The 20,815-nt window shown below is 33.4% G+C and overlaps 1 pseudogene; it reads right to left on the bottom strand.

Moving 5' to 3' along the window:
* Positions 1 to 802: 802 nt before the first annotated feature.
* The window catches only part of LOC133795514 (uncharacterized), a 45,306-nt pseudogene continuing 25,293 nt past the window's right edge, over positions 803 to 20,815 (bottom strand).

The following is a 20,815-nucleotide window of genomic DNA, read 5'->3' on the forward strand; positions in this document are numbered from 1 at the left end:
TAAGAACCGAAGTAGAAAGTGGCCTTTTACTTCGGTTCTTAGGTAAAACCGAAGTAGAAAGTGCACATTTTACTTCGGTTTTACCTAAAAACCGAAGTAGAAAGTGCCCAGGATGCTAGCGTATATACACTTTCTACTTCGGTTATTATGTAAAAATCGAAGTAGAAAGTGGAGATTCTACTTCGGTTTTTAGCTAGTTTTTACTTCGCTCCGAACTACTGCGGTTGCGAATTTTAGCGAAAACCGAAGTAAATCAAGCTTAAAAACCGAAGTAAAAGTCATTTTTCCTTGTTGTGACGTAAAGTCAATATAGTAGTACACTTATATATGTTGCTTCCTTACCATGTGTTTCTTCTTTTGTATTTATAATTATACACATTGCCCTTATAAATTTTTCCTAGTCAATATGCTGGTAGTGGAAGATGTTAAATATTACATGCATAAATAGTATTCTAGTATATCATCACAAGCTTAGTTATGCTTTTACACTGATCACAATACATAAAAAGTACATCGAACTCAAACTATTTTACAACTTATTATGAATTCAAGTATATTCAAGTTAATACATACCATACAGCTTTTTTTTTTTATAAGGTACATAAATACCATATAAACTTGTTTCATATTGTTGCTGTCATTGAACAGAACCCAGTACTCTTCAATGCCATCATCATCAGATCATATCTGCAGGATCAAAATTCAAAAGCCACACACACAATCAAAATTCACTAATTAGGCATTGATTATTATATTAGACAGACAATGCATGTTTTGGATTAAAAAAAAGACTCACTCAGACTCAGAGAGGAGAGTGACCAAAGATCTTCAATGGGTTTGGCAATTGATCTGCAACTAGAATGTAAAATAGCCCCATAGCTCCAGTATGTGGTTGGCTGCTACTATGACTGGACTCATGTATAAGAGTCTCACCATCAACTATCTTGACTGAGCCTGGTTCAGGATAACAAGTGGACATACCCACAACATAACCGGCCTCATTCCCTGCCTTCTTCCCATTTCCATAGATTGGAATTGAAGAACATATAACCCTTCCATCCTGAAAATCACAGATCAAAATATGATAGTTTTTTTTTATGACCAACAGTTAGCTTGTTATGCAAGGCAAAATCTCACCCTCTCCATATAATGTGGAACCAACTCCGTTTGTATGCTGATGAGCAACACCATAGACAGCATATCCACTGGTTGGAGCTCTAAACCTTTTCCTTTTGGTGTCAATGCACCTGTGACTTGTCCCTCTAGTGCCTTTGCATGATTTTGCAACATCATATTCAAGCTGGCACACAAGCAGAGAGCAAAATATTACCCTCAAAATTACTAAATTTGGCATGTACTTATAGCCCAATCCAAGGGAACAAGATTAGAAAATTATGGGGTGAGCAAGACAAGGTAAAATGAATTCGATCAATGAAGCTTATTGTAACATTAATAATACTCCACCAGAATAAGGTCTTAGAAAACTATGCAAAAGCACAATATGTTGATTATAGTCATGATGCATGTGTTAATGTGTCAAAACAAATTGACATCTTAAGAGCATTCCTAATGGTGGAGGTAAAATGTTTTATTTTTTATAATATAGAAAAAAAAATAGTTAAATAGTCTTCCAATGGGTATTTCTCAACACTATTCATCAAACTATAAATATATATTTTTTTATAATTATTTTATTTCTTAAAATAAAAAAAATAATTTTAAAAAATATAATATTTAAATAATGTAAAGAAAAATAGAGAATCAAATGTATGATATAATGTCAAAATATTTCTCCGCGGAATTTGACCACCTAAAAGTGTATATATGTGAGAGCGGAGTTGTCTTCATTAAACTTGAAGATAAAAGAGAATCCAAAATATCTTCCTAATTCCAAAATATAAAAGAGAAAGTACACTATTTGGAAATAATTCAATAGAATGCAGGTGCAACTATAGGCGGACCTACCTATTACCCAGGGGGGCAATTGCCCCTGCTGACTTTTCCAAATCCTTTTTAATTATTTGCTAAAAATATAAAACTTTAATGCCAATTACTTCAATCACGTGTAGTGCCCCCCTCAAATATCTCAAAAAGTAACTTTCTACATAAATTAAAAATAATAATATAATACTTCAAAAAAATAATAATATAATAATATAATAAAATAAACTCTTAAACTTCTATCAATACACATCTTTCCACTCACACCACATTTTTCTATCTATCACTAATCATTATCAGACTATCACACTTCTCTATAATCTTACTACTCTCTCTCTCTAATCTTTATTATTATTTTTTATCTTCTAACATATCACTTATCAGTTCTTTATCTTCTAACACTTCTCTATAATGCTATTTACTTCTAATCTATTCCCTGTACGAATCTTTTAACTCAAAGTCTAAAATCTAAACCTACTCCAAGACTCCATGACTGGATCTGGGACCACATTTTCAAAAGGTAAGTTTATAATATATAATATAATATTTTACTTTTTAGAATATTTGATGTTTAGACATTTGAGTTATCTTTAATTCTTTATCTACATTGCAATTGTCAATAGGTTTTAAATAGACAATAATTTTTTTTCCAGTTAGTTTCAGATGGGCTTTGAATTGAAATGCATGCCCATTTTTGTTATTGTTTTGGAAAATTTATTTTTAATTACTTATCCTAAAAAAAGCCAATAAATTGGACAAGAATAATATATAAATATAACAGATCATAGATTGGATTTAAATTAATAGACAAATTGACATTAATTTATTAACAATTAATATATATGTAATATGTTTATGTTTATGTGCTATATATATATTTGTAGCTTTATAATTATAATTATGCCTCATTGTCCATGTTTCTTCTATAAACAAATTATTCAATATAGACCATTATTAATATATTTTACAGATAATAATTTCTTGTTTTATAAATTTATTTTTATTTCATATTTGAAACAGGTATGGAAAGATATTATAAAAGAATTGATCCAAATTTATCACATCCTCCGGCACCGAAAGTAGATATTGAATGCAATACAAAAAGCCATTGCAGTACAAAGAGACATTGCATCTCAATTGATATGAGAGATCTTCCTACTGATCCTGGACTGCGAATTCCAATTTCAGATTATAGCCTGAATATTCAAGATCAAATTCGAAGACATTATTTGCAGCAAGGGCCTTGTCAACCAAAAAATCATAAATTTCTTCCGAAACTTTTTGGAGGTGTGGAGCGTCGGTTCAACATTGAATGGTATGATCAATTTCCTACTTGGTTAGAGTATAGCATTGATAAAAATTCCGCATTTTGTCTATATTGTTATCTTTTTAAGCAAAATAATGAAAAACAAGGTGGTGGTGAGATATTTGTTAGTAAGGGTTTTTCAAATTGGAAGAAAACGGAAACATTTGCAAATCATGTTGGAAAACATGATAGTTCTCATTACGAATGTTACAAGAAATGTGAAGCCTTGATGAATGAAAAACAACAAATTCAACACATTTTTGTCAAGAAAAATGACAAAGATCGAAAAAGTTACCGTGTTCGATTAACTGCATCAGTTGACAGTATTCGATTTCTTCTACGACAAGGTCTTGCATTTCGTGGTCATGATGAGTCTGAAGATTCTAATAATCAAGGTAACTTTCTTGAACTTCTAAATTTTTTGGCTGATCATAATGAGGAAGTTAGAGCTGTTGCTTTGAAAAATGCTCCTGAAAACCTTAGATTGACTTTCCCAAGGATTCAGAAAGACATTGTAAATGCATGTGCTATTGAAATAATTGATGTTATTATTAAAGACATGGGAGATGCTGTATTTTCTATTTTAGTTGATGAATCTCGTGATGTATCTATAAAGGAGCAAATGGTTGTAATGTTTCGTTATGTGGACAAGAGAGGGTATGTGATTGAACAATTCATAGGCATTGAACATGTTCCAAATACAACAGCAATGTCACTAAAAATAGCAATTGATAAGCTATTTTCAAAGCATGGGTTGAGCATATCTAGACTACGAGGTCAGGGATATGATGGAGCTAGTAACATGAGTGGAGAATTCAATGGTTTGAAGAGTATTATCATGAAGGAGAATGAATGTGCTTTTTTTGTTCACTGTTTTGCTCATCAGCTTCAATTAGCACTCATGGGTGTAGCCAAAAAACATGATTTAATAGGTATTTTCTTTTCTTGTAATTATATATTAATACTTGTTATTTAATAAACTATGTAACTATGTTTCCATTTAATGATTTGTATTTAATAAAAAAATTAGGTACTTTTCTCACTGTGGTATCCAATGTGGTGAATATTGTTGGAGCATCATCTAAGCGTCGTGACATTCTTCGAGAAAAACAAGCTCAGAAAGTCATTGAAGCCTTAAAAAGTGAACAACTTTCAAGTGGAAAAGGCTTAAATCAAGAAAATGGGATTAAGCGTCTGTTATATTATTTTATAATATAATGTAATATTATATTATTTTATAATATAATGTTTTAGATTAAATAAATGTGACATAGAGTGTCACATATTGTAACATATAATAGAGAGTTACATTATTTGGATATATGTGAAATATCCAAACATGTAACATATTTGGTGTTACAAATTCATCACAAATTTGTAACTCCTAAATATCACCCATTATTGTGTAGATTTGTTGTTACACAATATTGAGATGAATTTCTCAAAGCCATATGAGAAATGGCTGATAGAGATGTGATTTTAACTCCCATATTGTGTATGGAAGTTAAAAAATCATGTGGGAATAAATTTGAACGTTTTGAAAAAAACTGAAAAAATGTGTTGCTGAAATTGACTGAGGGCCACGGCGCCTGGAACAAGCGCCGCGGCCCTAAAGGCTGACAGCTTCATATAATTTCGGTTTTTATCCAATTTTGAACGATTCCAACAGCCAAGTAACTCCCAAATCTCTATTTTAATTCCATAAAACACCTAATTAATCATTGGTAACAGCCATGGGGGTTGGTGGAATTTAAAATTCAAAGGGTGCCTCTAAACTCTATAAATAGGAGCCTAATGCTCACTTGTAAGATACACCATTTTTCTATCCACTAGAGCACTTGGCTAGAAACACCTTGAGGCTTGATTATTCCAGAAAGCATTTCCAAAATCTGAGAGAGATCCCTTAGTGCTTGAGTTAGGGGGAAATAAGCTTTTGGACAAAGGTTTCAAACCTTGTTCAAGTTGGTGATCCCCAATCCTCTTCACTTAGGTTGTGTAAGTGAGAGTTTGTTTGTGGTTTATGTTCTTCCTTTTATTCTATTGTTCTTCTTCTTATTCTCTTGTTTTATTTACTTGTATATTTTGTTTAAGAGTTGTAATCTCTTCATTTGGTCCAAACACTTTATTTTATTTGTAACTTTTGTTTTGAGTTGTATTTTACTATTCTCTTTTTCTTCATCATTTCCTTTGTTTTATTTGTATTTTCAGTTATAGAGTTGTAACACTTTATTTAATCAATCTTGTCCATTGTAATATTTTGCATAGAGTTGTAACATTATCTTACCATTTCCATTGAGGCAATATTATTTTTCATAACATTCAAAAGCTGATCCCTTTTTGTTTCAATGGAAGGGGAGACAATAAAAATCATGAACCAAGACCTAGTGAGATTGGATAGGTTTGATGGATCCAATTTTACTAGGTGGCAAGACAAGGTGAGGTTTCTTTTAACCACTCTCAAAATCGCCTACATCCTTGAGTCTTCCTTGGCACCTCTAGCCGAGCCATCCAACAAAGACACTCCTGAGGAGGTGGAGAAGAGAAGGAAGAGGGAGGAGGACAATCTTCTTTGTAGGGGTCATATCCTCAACGCCATATCCGATAGGCTCTATGACCTCTACACCGAGACCAAATCGGCCAAGGAGATATGGGATGCACTTGAGAAAAAGTTTAAGGCGGAAGAGGAAGGTACCAAAAAGTTTTTGATATCTCAATACTTCGATTTCAAATTTTTTGGTCATAAACCTATTCTTCCTCAAATTCATGAATTGCAAATTATTGTTAATAAATTGAAAGTGTTAAAGATTGAGCTTCCCGAGGCCTTTCAAGTTGGTGCTATAGTGGCTAAATTACCACCAACTTGGAAGAGCTATAGGAGAAGAATCCTTCATAAAAATGAGGATTATTCTTTGGAGGAGATCCAAAAACATATTCGAATCGAAGAGGAATTGATATGTAGAGATAAACTTGTGGAGGGGTCTAATGGAGAGACTTCCAAAGCAAATGCGGTTTCACAACCAAAACATCCCAAAAACAAAGGGAAAAAGGGTAATGAGAAACCTTTGGGTCCAAAAACCAACCCAAACAAGTTTAAGGGCAAGAAAGGTCCTTGCTTTGTGTGTGGGAAAAAGGATCACTATGCTAGAGAGTGTAGACATAGAAAAGACCAACAAGGACCTAAGGTGAACGCAACTCAAGAGGAAAACATAGTTGCTACCCTTAGTGAGGTGAATGCGGTCCAAGGCAAGGTGAAAGGGTGGTGGTATGACACATGTGCCACCGTCCATGTCACCTATGACAAATCATTGTTCAAGACCTTTGAAGAGTCAAAGGGCAACCATGAGATACAAATGAGCAATGAGGGCAAATCCAAGGTACTTGGCAAAGGTACTATTGATGTCTACTTCACCTCCGGCAAGAAAGTTACATTAGTGAATGTACTTTATGTTCCCGAAATGAGTAGAAACTTGGTAAGTGGTGATTTGCTTGGCAAGCCCGGCATTAAAGCCGTTTTTGAGTCTGGTAAACTTATACTTACCAAATCAAATGTATTTTTGGGAAAGGGGTACTCTTGTGGGGGTATAGTTAAATTGTGCACCAATGATGTAACTTTCAATGTTATCAATAAAAATGTTAATTCCGCCTATATTATTGAGTATGATTCTTTATTTTTGTGGCATCTTAGACTATCGCATATAGGTTTTTCAACCATGAAAAGAGTAGTAAAATGTGGTATGATTGCATGCAATATTAAAAACTATGGTAAATGTGAAACATGTGTTAAGGCAAAAATGATTAAGAAACCATTTCCTAGTGTAGAAAGATCATCTAATTTACTAGATTTAATCCATAGTGATCTTTGTGAATTAAATGGTGTTTTAACTAGAGGTGGTAAAATGTATTTTCTTACTTTTATAGATGATTTTAGTAGATATACCTATGTGTTTCTTTTAAAGCATAAAGATGAGACTTTTGATGCTTTTAAATTGTATAAATTAGAAGTTGAAAACTAACTAAATAAAAAGATTAAGGTGCTAAGAAGTGATAGAGGAGGAGAGTACTTCTCTAATGAATTCAATACATTTTGTGAAGAAAATGGTATAATTCATGAGTGCACTGCACCTTATACACCACAACACAATGGTGTTGCCGAAAGGCAAAATAGGACTTATCTAGAGATGATAAATTCTATGTTGGTGTTTTCTAAGTTGAACTTCAACTTATGGGGTGAAGCGCTTTTAACCGCTTGTCACATTCTTAATCGAATACTGATGAAGAAAAATGAGATATCTCCATATGAGTTATGGAAAGGAAGAAAACCCAACATAGGGTACTTCAAAGTGTGGGGGTGTCTTGCATATTGCAAGAAAACCGAACCTAATAGAAAAAAGTTAGGCTCAAGAGCCATAAAGTGTACTTTTGTTGGTTATGCCAACAATAGTAAAGCTTATAGGCTATTAGACTTAGAGTCTAATATTGTGATTGAATCTAGAGAAGTTGAATTCTTTGAGAATATGTTATGTGACAATAATTCTCAAGCTTCAACATCTCTAAAGGAGAATTTGTTATATGAGAATAATTCTCAAGCTTCTACATCCAAAATTGATTCTCAAGAGGAGAATTCTCAAAAGGATGTAAAGCAACCCTTTGAACCTAGAAGAAGTCAAAGGCTTAAAAATCATAAAAGTCTAGTAGTGGATGAGATAGATTCTCAACGAATTTCATTCTATATGGTAGAAGGAAATAGAGAGGAAGTCATTAGGAAAATTCCCATTGTACTTCTCGTTGAGGATGATCCTAAGACTTATAGAGAAGCTATGCAATCGAGAGAAAGTGCATTTTGGAAAGAAGCCATCAATGATGAGATGGATTCCATTCTTTCCAATAACACTTGGGAATTGGTAGACCTCCCACCAGGGTCTAAGCCAATTGGGTGTAAGTGGGTATTTAGGAGAAAATATCACACTGATGGCACTATCCAAACCTTTAAAGCTAGATTAGTAGCTAAAGGGTTTAGGCAAAAAGAGGGTATCGATTATTTCGATACCTATGCGCCTGTTGCAAGAACAACTTCTATAAGAGTTTTGTTCGCTTTAGCTTCTATACACAACTTGTATGTTCATCAAATGGATGTCAAAATGGCATTCCTTAATGGTGACCTCAATGAGGAGGTCTATATGGAACAACCCAAAGGGTTTGTCCTACCAAAATATGAACATAAAGTTTGTAGACTTGTAAAATCCTTATATGGATTGAAACAAGCTCCTAAGCAATGGCATGAGAAATTTGATCAAGCCATCATGTCTAATGGGTTTAGACATAACAATGGAGACAAGTGTTTGTATTCCAAAACTTGTAAGGGATATGTGATCATTGTTTGCTTATATGTGGATGACATGCTTATTCTAAGTAATAGCATGAAAGGGATAGAAGAAACGAAGAGGTTTCCATCATCAACCTTCATGATGAAAGATCTTGGAGAAGTTGATACCATACTCGGTATCAAAGTAAAGAAACATAGTGGGAGTTTTGCGCTAGGACAAGCCCACTACGTTGAGAAAGTATTGAACAAATTTAACCATCTCAAGGTTAAAGATGCCAATACTCCATTCGATCATAGTGTAAAACTAGAGAAGAATGAAGGAAGAGCGGTGGCTCAATTGGAGTACGCTAGTGCTATAGGGAGTCTAATGTACGCTGCCCAGTGTACTAGACCTGATATAGCATTTGCAGTAAGTAAACTTAGTAGGTTTACAAGTAATCCAAGTGTGGATCACTAGAAGGCAATTGGAAGAGTCCTTGGTTATCTCAAGAAAACCAAAGGACTAAGCCTTCACTACTCCAAATTTCCTTCGATATTAGAAGGATATACAGATGCAAGTTGGATATCCAATCTTGGGGACAACTTGTCCACAACTGGTTGGGTATTTACACTTGGTGGAGGTGCAATTTCTTGGGGTTCCAAGAAACAAACCTGTATATCTCATTCCACTATGGAAGCGGAGTTCATAGCTCTAGCTGCTACTGGCAAAGAGGCCGAATGGTTAAGGGATCTGTTGATAGAGATTCCCCTAATCAAAGATAATGTATCTACTATATCGATACATTGTGATAGCCAAGCAACATTGGCTAGAGCATACAGCGGAGTGTATAATGGGAAGTCTAGACATATTAGTCTAAGACATGGATATGTAAGAGAATTGATTCAAAGAGGAGTCATCTCAATATCCTATGTGAGAACAAGTGAAAATCTGGCGGATCCTTTCACTAAGCCACTAACAAGGGATTTAGTGGCTGCATCATCTCGAGGGATGGGACTTAAACTCCCTAAAGAGATTCACGATTGATGGCAACCTATCTTAACACTAGTTATTCAACTAGTGTTAGGTTCAATAGGTAATAACAAGTCAATCAAGTGAATATTAGTTGTACTCAAAACAAGTCCCATCTGAGATATTGAGTACTTGTGTGTTACCAAGTGGAGGGTTAAAACCGAAAGGTTTTTTAATAAAATTCAATCTTGTAAAGACAAGTATTTCTGGTAACAAAATACTGTAAGAATTCTACCTATATGGACCTAGGGGTGGTGCCGCCTCTCATGAGAATTGGGAGTATTCTCAAGAATGTCCATGAATGGAAAGTGCACATGGCCATTAACGGTGCAAAGCGAGACATAGAGGTCTCAAGTGAACATCGCAAAGGTGTGTGTGATAACTCTACAAAATAGAGTTATTTTACCATGTTTTACATGCTAATTGTTGCTTAGTTCATGAGTTTTTAATTAACTTATTAAGTTTTTATGTAATTTTTAATTTATTAGTCTTATTGTAGTTTTCTAGATTTTTATATGTTTTTATAGATATGTTATTATAATATGTTGTAGTTTAATTATTTAAAATTAGTATTGTTAGTTTGAATGCTAAAAATATGATTTTATTGAAATTAAATGTTATGTAAATTAAATTTTAATTAATGTTTTCATGGGAGTTATATGATATATTTTATTAATGAAAATATTTAATTTTAATTTAGTTTATAATTTATTGTGTAGGAAAATTATTGCCCTTGAAAAGCAAGAAAATCAAAGGAAAGATGGTAATTTTGAAAGAAAGTAACAAGAAAAATGGTGTTTCTCCAAAAGCCCAACCACGTGAGGCCCACTCTAGGCCCAACCCGTGGCCCCCCCTCCAACACCCAACCACCACATTGCTGCCATTTCCCTTATTGAGCCCAACAAAAATACATTTTGTCCCTTTGTCCCCTATGACAAAAATGCCAACTTTTTACCCTTTTTCCTACACATTTTCACCACAACATCATCATTACACCCTATAATTTACCTCTACATACCATATTTATTTTATTTAATTAATCTAATCAATTTAATTAATTTAAATTGATTATTTTAATAAACTCACTTTGGCTATAAATATGGACTTTCAAGATCATTTTTGGGGTGCTTAATTTTTTTGTTACCATCTTTTTCTCTCATTTTCTCTCTACCATTCTCTCTTCCATTTGGGTTTTTCAAGAGCATTTTGCAAGTATGTATGTCATTTATTTTGTAATTTCTATTCTAGTTATGTGCTTCTAATCTTTTTCATAAGATTATTAAGATCATGATGAAGCAACTTGTAACTAGGTAATATTTATGTTGTATGTTGATTTCCCTTGTAATGCAACAAAGTCTATGGATTTTTCTTCTTCATATATTTCTTTCATCTTAAATATCTTGTATTTTAGATTGTTAGAACATTTTTACACTTTGTTCTTCATTAGTGCATAAACATAATATTCTTTGTGTAAGATGTGTCATTAAATTGTACACATCCATGCTTAGAACAAAAATATTATGTTTTGCCTTATAAATAATGTTCATTGATTTATTTGTTATTTCATTAGATTGATTTACACTAAATGCTTTGAAATTATAATTTTGAAAAGTGAAGAAAAATCCTATCTTTTTATAAGAAAATTGTGCTTAAAATTATAAATATTTTTGGAAAATGATAGTTTAAATTATTTTAACTATCACTAAAACTTGGGAATCAATATACTAATAAATATTATTAAACTTACATTTTGTGGATTCTAGTATCTTAATAATCTTTTCTTTTAATACTTATTTTCAACTCATTATTGGTATATTTTCATTATCTTAAAAAGCTTTATTTTTCAATATTTCATTTTATGTTCATACTATTAAAACTTATCAATCTTTGGAACTAGGTTAGAATTTATTACTTTTGATTTAAAATAGTTTCATTTTCGATTTTAGACAACTCCTTTGGGTTCGACATCCTTGCTTACGATCACTATTCTATATGGACGATTCGTGCGCTTGCGATATATAAATTTTTAAACATACCCGTTTAGGGTCCATCAGTGTGTATTATCATCGATTTGTCATCATGAAAAGATGGTTCAATGCCTAGTGCAACCAAATTTTCGACAAATTTTGTGATAATTACACTATAGTAAAGTTCAAGTTGAAAAACACTTTACTTTATGCATCAATGCAATGACTCCTATAAGAGAGAGTTCTTATTTAATCAAGTGGGGGATATGTTATATTTTAAATATAATGATTGATTAAATAAGTGTTACAATAGATGACTATTTAATCTAGTGGGGGAATGTTATATTATTTTATAATATAATGTAATATTATATTATTTTATAATATAATGTTTTAGATTAAATAAATGTGACATAGAGTGTCACATATTGTAACATATAATAGAGAGTTACATTATTTGGATATATGTGAAATATCCAAATATGTAACATATTTGGTGTTACAAATTCATCACAAATTTGTAACTCCTAAATATCACCCATTATTGTGTAGATTTGTTGTTACACAATATTGAGATGAATTTCTTAAAACCATATGAGAAACGGCTGATAGAGATGTGATTTTAACTCCCATATTGTGTATGAAAGTTACAAAATAAAGTGGGAATAAATTGGAACGTTTTGAAAAAAACTGAAAAAATGTGTTGCTGAAATTGACTGAGGGCCGCAGCGCCTGGAACAAGCGCCGCGGCCCTAAAGGCTGACAGCTTCATATAATTTCGGTTTTTATCCAATTTTGAACGATTCCAACAGCCAAGTAACTCCCAAATCTCCATTTTAATTCCATAAAACACCCAATTAATCATTGGTAACAGCCATGGGGGTTGGTGGAATTTGAAATTAAAAGGGTGTCTCTAAACTCTATAAATAGGAGCCTAATGCTCACTTGTAAGATACACCATTTTTCTATCCACTAGAGCACTTGGCTAGAAACACCTTGAGGCTTGATTATTCCAGAAAGCATTTCCAAAATCTGAGAGAGATCCCTTAGTGCTTGAGTTAGGGGGAAATAAGCTTTTGGACAAAGGTTTCAAACCTTGTTCAAGTTGGTGATCCCCAATCCTCTTCACTTAGGTTGTGTAAGTGAGAGTTTGTTTGTGGTTTATGTTCTTCCTTTTATTCTATTGTTCTTCTTCTTATTCTCTTGTTTTATTTACTTGTATATTTTGTTTAAGAGTTGTAATCTCTTCATTTGGTCCAAACACTTTATTTTATTTGTAACTTTTGTTTTGAGTTGTATTTTACTATTCTCTTTTTCTTCATCATTTCCTTTGTTTTATTTGTATTTTTAGTTATAGAGTTGTAACACTTTATTTAATCAATCTTGTCCATTGTAATATTTTGCATAGAGTTGTAACATTATCTTACCATTTCCATTGAGGCAATATTATTTTTCATAACAGCGTCCATGTGATACACGATGGGGATCACACTTTGGCACTTTGGTAAGCTTCACTATCATGTTTTCATCTATCCTTGATGTACTTGAGGAAATTACAAATGATAGTTTGAATAGTGACCAAAAATATGAAGCATCTATTATGTTACAAGTGGTGCAATCATATGACTTTGTGTTTAGTTTGCATTTGGTAAAAAATATACTTGGAATCACAAATGAGTTGTTGCAAGTCTTACAAAAAGGTGATCAAGATATTGTGAATGCCATGGATTTAGTTAAAGTATGCAAGGAGCAATTACAAATAATGAGAGATAATGGATGGGATTCCTTCGTAGAAGAAGTTTCTAAGTTTTGTGTGGAATTCAATATCGATGTTCTAAATATGGATGGAATGTATTGTGCTCAAGGAAAATCACGACGTAGAGCTTCGAAGCTTACAAATTTTCACTATTTTCGTATTTATTTTTTCAACAGTGTGATAGATTTACAACTACAAGAGCTAAATAGTCGTTTTAATGAGGCTAACACTGAGTTGCTACTTTGTGTAGCATGTTTGTCTCCAAATAATTCTTTTGATGCTTTTGACTAGGAAAAGCTAATTCGTCTTGCTCAGCTCTATCCTCATGATTTTTCTACAGTCAATTTGAGGGTACTTGAATTTCAACTTCAAACTTATGTTGATGATCTGCGTTCACATACTGAATTTTCAGAATTGAAAGGAATTGCTGACCTTTCAAAAAGATTAGTGGAGACAAATAAACATGAGGTATATCCATTGATATATTTGCTTATTAAATTGGCATTAACACTCCCAGTTGCAACAGCTTCAGTAGAAAGGGCATTTTCAGCTATGAACATTGTGAAAAATCAAATGCGCAACAAAATGGGAGATGAATGATTGAATGATAGCTTGACTGTGTATCTTGAAAAAGATATATTCAATACTATTGACAATGAGACTATTATTCATCGTTTTCAAAACATGAAAACTCGTCGAGGACAACTTTAAATATATGTGTTGAATGATTGCTTTATTTTGTTAACTTTTTGGAATATTGAGAATGCTTTTTAAGCATCTGTTTGAATGAGTTTGTAATCAATATTAACTTTTTAAATATTTACAGAGTAAATTAATTTTTTTTTTTTTTTTTGGCATTGAGAAATTTTTTTTTATGCCCCCCTAGTATCAAATCCTGGGTCCGCCACTGGGTGCAACTATTCTAATGCGTACAATACAACAAACATGAAATAATGGAAAGATTTAAACCAAAAAAGCAAAATAAAACACGGAAGACATAAAAAAATTAATCTACAATAAAACAAATGTATATACGGTTTTAGTATTATGCAAATTTATCAAAACAGAAGTTTCAAGACAGTACAAAGATGCAAGGAAATTAACCAATCTCAGTGATCATGATTTTTAAATGAATTAACCATTCACACACTCATACGTAGCAGAGACACTGAAGAAACAAAATAAAATAAAGCAACAACAGCAGCGGGCAGAAACAAAAAATTATATAGATTTAGTTTGTAGAAAAAACTGTTCAAAAAGGAAGAAAAAAACAAAAAATTTACAAGAATTTAGGAATTGTGTGATAATTATGCAAAAGATAGCCAAAGATGAAGAGAGAAAAATGAGGCTAGAGTATATTGCAAAAAAGAGAGAAAATAGTTCTAGGTTATAAAACTAATTAGCCAAGCCTTTTATATAAGGCAAAAGATATAAAATAGCAATAATTAAGAAAAGACTAAAATACCCTCAAATAATAACTCTAACACCCCTCAAACTCAAGATGCAGCAACAATAAGCATCTAGAGTTTGCCAACTAGAAACTGCAAACGAGAAATAGAATGAGACTTAGTAAAGAAGTCAGCAATCTGTAAAGAAGAAGGAACAAAAGGCAAAATGATAGTGCCAAACTTCAGGTGGTGACGAGTGAAGTGACAATCAATCTCAATGTGCTTGGTGCGTTCATGAAAAACTGAGTTGTGAGCAATCTGGATGGCACTCTGATTGTCGCAATACATAGGAGTGGGTTGAGAATGACGTACACCCATATCTATAAGCAGCCATCTTAACCAAACAATTTCTTTGGTAGTAGATGTCATAGCGCGGTACTCTGCTTCAGTGGAAGATTGAGAGACAACAATTTGTTTCTTACTTTTTCAAGAAATAAGAGAATCACCCAAAAAGATACAGAAACCAGTAACAGACTTCCGATCCGTGGGATGACGACCATGATCAACATCAGAGTATGCACGCAGCTCTAAGGAAGAAGTGGAGGGAAACAAAAGGCTTTGAAAGATAGTACCCCGAAGATACCTCAAAATGCGAAGAACAACTGTCTAGTGAACAGTAGTAGGAGAGGCAACAAATTAACTAACAATGTGAACAACATATGCAATATCGGGGTGAGTGATAGTGAGATAAACCAAACTGCCAACAATAGTGCGATACAAAGTAGGATCATGCAAGCGAGTGCCATCAGAGGGAGAATACTGAACATTGAGCTCAAAAGGGAGTGGCAACTATTTTTGTATCTGTAAGACAAGCACACTCAATAATGTCAAAAGTGTATTTTGACTGAGAAAGAAGATAGCCTTTTGGGGAGAATGCAACTTCAATACTTAGAAAATACCGAAGAGGACCCAAATCCTTCATCTCAAACTGAGAAGCTAATTAAGACTTTAACACTGCAATTCCATCTAAATCATCACCAGTAATGATCATATCATCAACATATAAGGAAAGGAGAATACGACCTACATTGGTACACTTAACGAATAGAGCTGAGTCATGATTACTAGGGAGAAACCCAAGAGAACTAATAACGTTGGAGAACTTCTCAAACCATGCTCGAGGAGCCTGTTTGAGACCATACAGAGCTTTCTTAAGCTTAAAAACTTCTCCATGATTGTGAGGGACCCCAGGAGGAGGAACCATGTAGACCTCTTCATGTAAATCACCATTCAAGAAAGCATTCTTAACATCCAACTAGGGGTGTGCAGAAACGATCCGATCCAATACCAAACCGACCGATCCAATGTGAACCGACCGATAAAAATTGGATATCCAATCATGATTGGATTGGATCGGATGACATTTTTAAAAATCCAATATTGGATCGGTCGGTTCTTGGATGACATGTAAATCCAATGGATCCAACCGACCGATCCAATCCAATAATGATCCAATACCATCCAATTATATATATTATATTTTATTATATTTACTTTACTGTTCAGTGTTTACATTACATTTAAAAACATTTATATTCTAAAAGAAAAAAAAAAGCAAATCCCTAACAGACCTCTCTCTCTCTATCGTATTCACATTCAGATCTCTCTCTCTCTATCGTATTCAGATCTAAGCCGCCATCTCCACTCGCAGACGATCGAAGACAGTTGACGACGGAAACTCTCCACTCGCAGACGATCGAAGACACCGCAGCTTCTCCCCTACTCGCTGACGACGACGACGTCTTCTCCCTCAGTCACCGACGGAAACGACACAGCTTCTCCCTCCCCGACGACGGCACAGCTTCTCCCTCCCCGACGACGGCACAGCTTCTCCCTCGGCAGCAACTCATTGTCTGTTCGCCCAGGTAGATGTTCGGCTATCACTGACCACCTTCATAATATATATATAAATATAGGCATGTTAATTAATATAATATATATATATATTCTAGCAAAACCATGAGAATGTCAACTCTTCTCATCTATAAATATTTATATATGTATGTATGCGAAAGTAATCTGAATTAACATGCCTATATTGATAAATGAGAGTTCCAGTAGTTCTTAATCTCATTGTCCGTTCGCCCAGGTAGATGTTCGGCTATCACTGACCACCTTCATAATATATATATATATAAATATCAAGGTTAAAATAAAATGTAACAACAATAATTAATGTTCATCAAGGCCAGTCATTATTAATGTAGCTTCAATTAATTAATTAATATAATACTAATATAAGAGTGTGTGGTATGTACAAAGGCCAAGTCTATATATTATGCTGCTTGTGGTCCTAGCTAGCTAAGCTATAATTGATATTTTGTGAGTGTGTATTGAATCTGAAATGTTAGAATATACATTGTTTTGAATGAGGTGAGTAGTTGTGTTCTGTTGAACTTTATACAGGGCTATTAGCACTTAATTTGGATATAGGAAAATCCCCAGTTATTTTTAACTTCTTGTAAGCAACCAGAAGTCAACAATGGGAACATTGAATATAATTTTGTGGGACCAACTATTGATATTTCGTTGTTGTTTGACCCATTAATCAAAACTTTTTGATACTCTCTGTAGTTTGAAAAATTATAATTGCTTTGATATTTTATGAATTTTTACTTAAGATAATGAGAATAAATAGGACTGATTTTAATGTAAGAATGTCAATTAAGTGTGGTTAGTTTGTGATGATTGAACTAGTGAGTTTATTGATTGGCAGAATGAAGTGATTAAGCCAACAATAAGTGGAATGTTAGACATAATGAAAGCATGCATTGAAGCAAAGACAATAAAGAAACTAGTGTTCACATTGAATATATTATTGGTCCATACATAACCATCTTTACTACAAAAATCTTAGTTTTAGTCAAAGCAAATTTATGACTGAAAAATAATAACTTTATTTATGTCAAAGCAAATTTTTTATATATGTATGTATATATATTATATGTATAGCGTTTTTGGTGTATATGCATTAGTATAGAGTTTTAACATAATGTTCTTTTATAAATTATCTTTGCAGGCTTTGATGTATATGCATTACAGCATTCCTTAGTATAGAGTTTTAATATAAAGTTCTTTTTTTGTATTCTAGATTATTAGAGTGGGGTTGGGAAAAAATTCATCATCACACTAGACACCACTACGGATTCTGCAAGTGCATCTAGCTCGGTGAGTTTAATTATTTATCATTTTCTTTAATTTAGAAATTAAAATTTAATTTAACACTAATATTTTATATTTTAAAATTTTTGTTCACATAGATGGCTTCAACTGGACACAAACCTAAATCTCTTGATGAGGAAGAAGATCCTGGGATTGAGCATATAAGCAATGAAGGAACAGATGCACAAGATGTGGATGAAAGTACAGCACCATCATCTACCACTTTGTCTACTACTGATGATGGGATTGAGGAAAATAAATTGAAGAGGAAGTCAAAACCTTCATCATGGGTTTGGGAGCACTTTACTAAGGTTTGTGATACTAAAAAGAATGAAAAAGCTAAATGCAATTATTGTGGTGCTGAATATGCTTGTGGTAGTAAGAAAAATGGGACTAGTAATTTGGCTCATCATATTAGAAATCAATGTAAGAAGTATGAGGGGGCTTTGGGAGTTGACAAGAAGCAAAAAACACTATGTTTTGAAATGAAAGGGGATGGAAACTCTTTGGTGACACATAAATTTGATCCTGAAGGAATTAGAGAATATGTTGCTAGGATGATTATCAAAGATGAACTTCCATTTTCTTTTGTGGAAAATGAAGGTTTTAGAGAACTACTTTGGAAAATTGAGCCTAAATTTAGTGTCCCTTCTCGCACTACAATTACAAGGGATGTCATGGATCTTTACGTTAGGGAGAAAAAGAAGTTGAGAGATTTTTTTGTGAGAAAAAAACAGAGAGTTAGTCTTACAACTGATACATGGACATCTTGTCAAAATTTGCATTACATGTGTTTAACTGCTCACTTTATTGATGATTCTTGGATCTTGCATAAGAAGATATTGAGTTATATTGTTGTTCCTAACTCTAAAGGTGACACACTTGGCAAAGCTATTGAACAATGTTTGTTAGATTAGGGGCTTGAGAGGGTATATACCGTTACTTTAGATAATGCAACATCAAATAATATTTCTGTTCAATATGTCATAAATACTGTAAATCAGTGGGGTGGTGCAATCTTGAGAGGTGAACACATGCACTTAAGATGTGCTTCACATATCTTGAACTTGATTGTTCAAGATGGGTTAAAGCAGTATGACCAAAGTATAAGCAAGATTAGAGATGTTGTGAGATATGTGAAATATTCAAGTGCTAGAATGCAAAAGCTGAAGGAGTGTGTTGAGCAGGCTAAAATCACATGTAAGAAATCAGTTTCCTTAGATGTCCCAACTCGTTGGAATTCTACTTACTTGATGTTAGAGGCAGCTGAAAAGTATCAAAAGGCATTTGAAAGGATGGAGATGCATGATGTAGGATATGTCAAAGAGTTTTGCACTTATGAGGAGAAAGCATGTCCCAATGAGAGTGATTGGGAGAGTGCTAGATTATTCATAAAGTTCTTAAAGATCTTTTATGATTGCACCTTAAGATTCTCCGGGTCTAATTATGTAACATCAAACCACTTTCTAGATCGAGTTTCTTTTATCCATAGTCGGTTGGCATTCTGGTGTGGGAATAAGAATAATTATAAACTGACTATTATGGCTGAATCAATGAAGCAAAAATTTGACAAGTATTGGGGGGAAATAGAGAAATTGAACCCTTTATTACTTGTGGCTGTTTTACTTGATCCTCGTTATAAGGAGCCATTTTTGAAAGTATGCTTCGAGATGATGTGTGGTGATTCACTTGAAGCTTCAAGACATGCAAACGATGTTAGGAAGACTTTGGATCAAATGTACAAAGAGTACTCCATCATTGATTTTAATGGTGGTATGCATAATTCTTCTAGTACTCACCTTGGGGAAGAGAGTAGGGATTATGATGAGGATGATGATGATTACACTTGGTTTGATTAACAACGCAAAGAAAAGTTGAAGGCGCCTGAACACTCAGAGAACAAAACAGAAGTTGATAAGTATTTCATAGAAGCATGTGAGAACTTTGAAAATTCTTATTTTGATATTTTGAAATGGTGGAAACATAATGCTAGTAGATTTAAGATTCTTTCGAAGATAGCACAAGATATCTTTGCCATTCCTGTATCTACTGTTGCATCAGAATCTGCATTCTCTACTGGGGGGCGAGTCATTGATCCATATAGGAGTTGCTTAACTCCTAAAGCTGTACAAGCACTCATATGTACTCAGAATTGGATTCGCCATACAACAACAATTGATATCCCTGGAACAATTGAAGAAGTGGAAGCATTAGAAAATGGTAAATGCATTTATATTTTTACTATATTTTATACCTGTTTTCAATACTAAATACTTATCATTTTTATTTTCAATTTGCAGAAATACTGGCTGGAATTGGTGATATCAGAATTGAGTGATATTGTCACTTTGGACCGATGAAGGATTCTATGATATTCATAATTTGTGCATTCTTGTTTATGTAGCATGTATTATTATAACTTGATGTGAGACTTATGTTACAATTTAGGTTGGATTTATGTTGGACTTATGTTACAATTTAGGTTGGATTTATGTTGGGTTTGTAATGTTTTGAACTAATATATTAGTCGTTTATGTGAAAAATCAGGTTTAACTCTTCTAAGGATCGGATTGGATGGATCCAATCAATCCAATTAATATTGGATCAGAAATATTGGATGGATCTGATCCGATCTAATAAATATTGGATCAAAAATATTGGATGGATCCGATCCAATCCGATCCAATACAGGGATTCATATCCATTGGATGGAACCGATCCAATCCAATGACTTATTGGATCGGTTCGGTTCGGTTGAGCATCCAGTATTGGATTGGATCGGTTGGAGAAATCCGACATCCAATGTATAATTGGATTGGATCTGGATGGGTCCAAAAACATTGGATATGGTCCAATGAACACCCCTACATCCAACTGAGATATATTCCACTGATGAGCAGATG

This window comes from Humulus lupulus, chromosome 8, assembly GCF_963169125.1.
Source record: "Humulus lupulus chromosome 8, drHumLupu1.1, whole genome shotgun sequence".
Taxonomy (NCBI): Eukaryota; Viridiplantae; Streptophyta; class Magnoliopsida; order Rosales; family Cannabaceae; genus Humulus; species Humulus lupulus.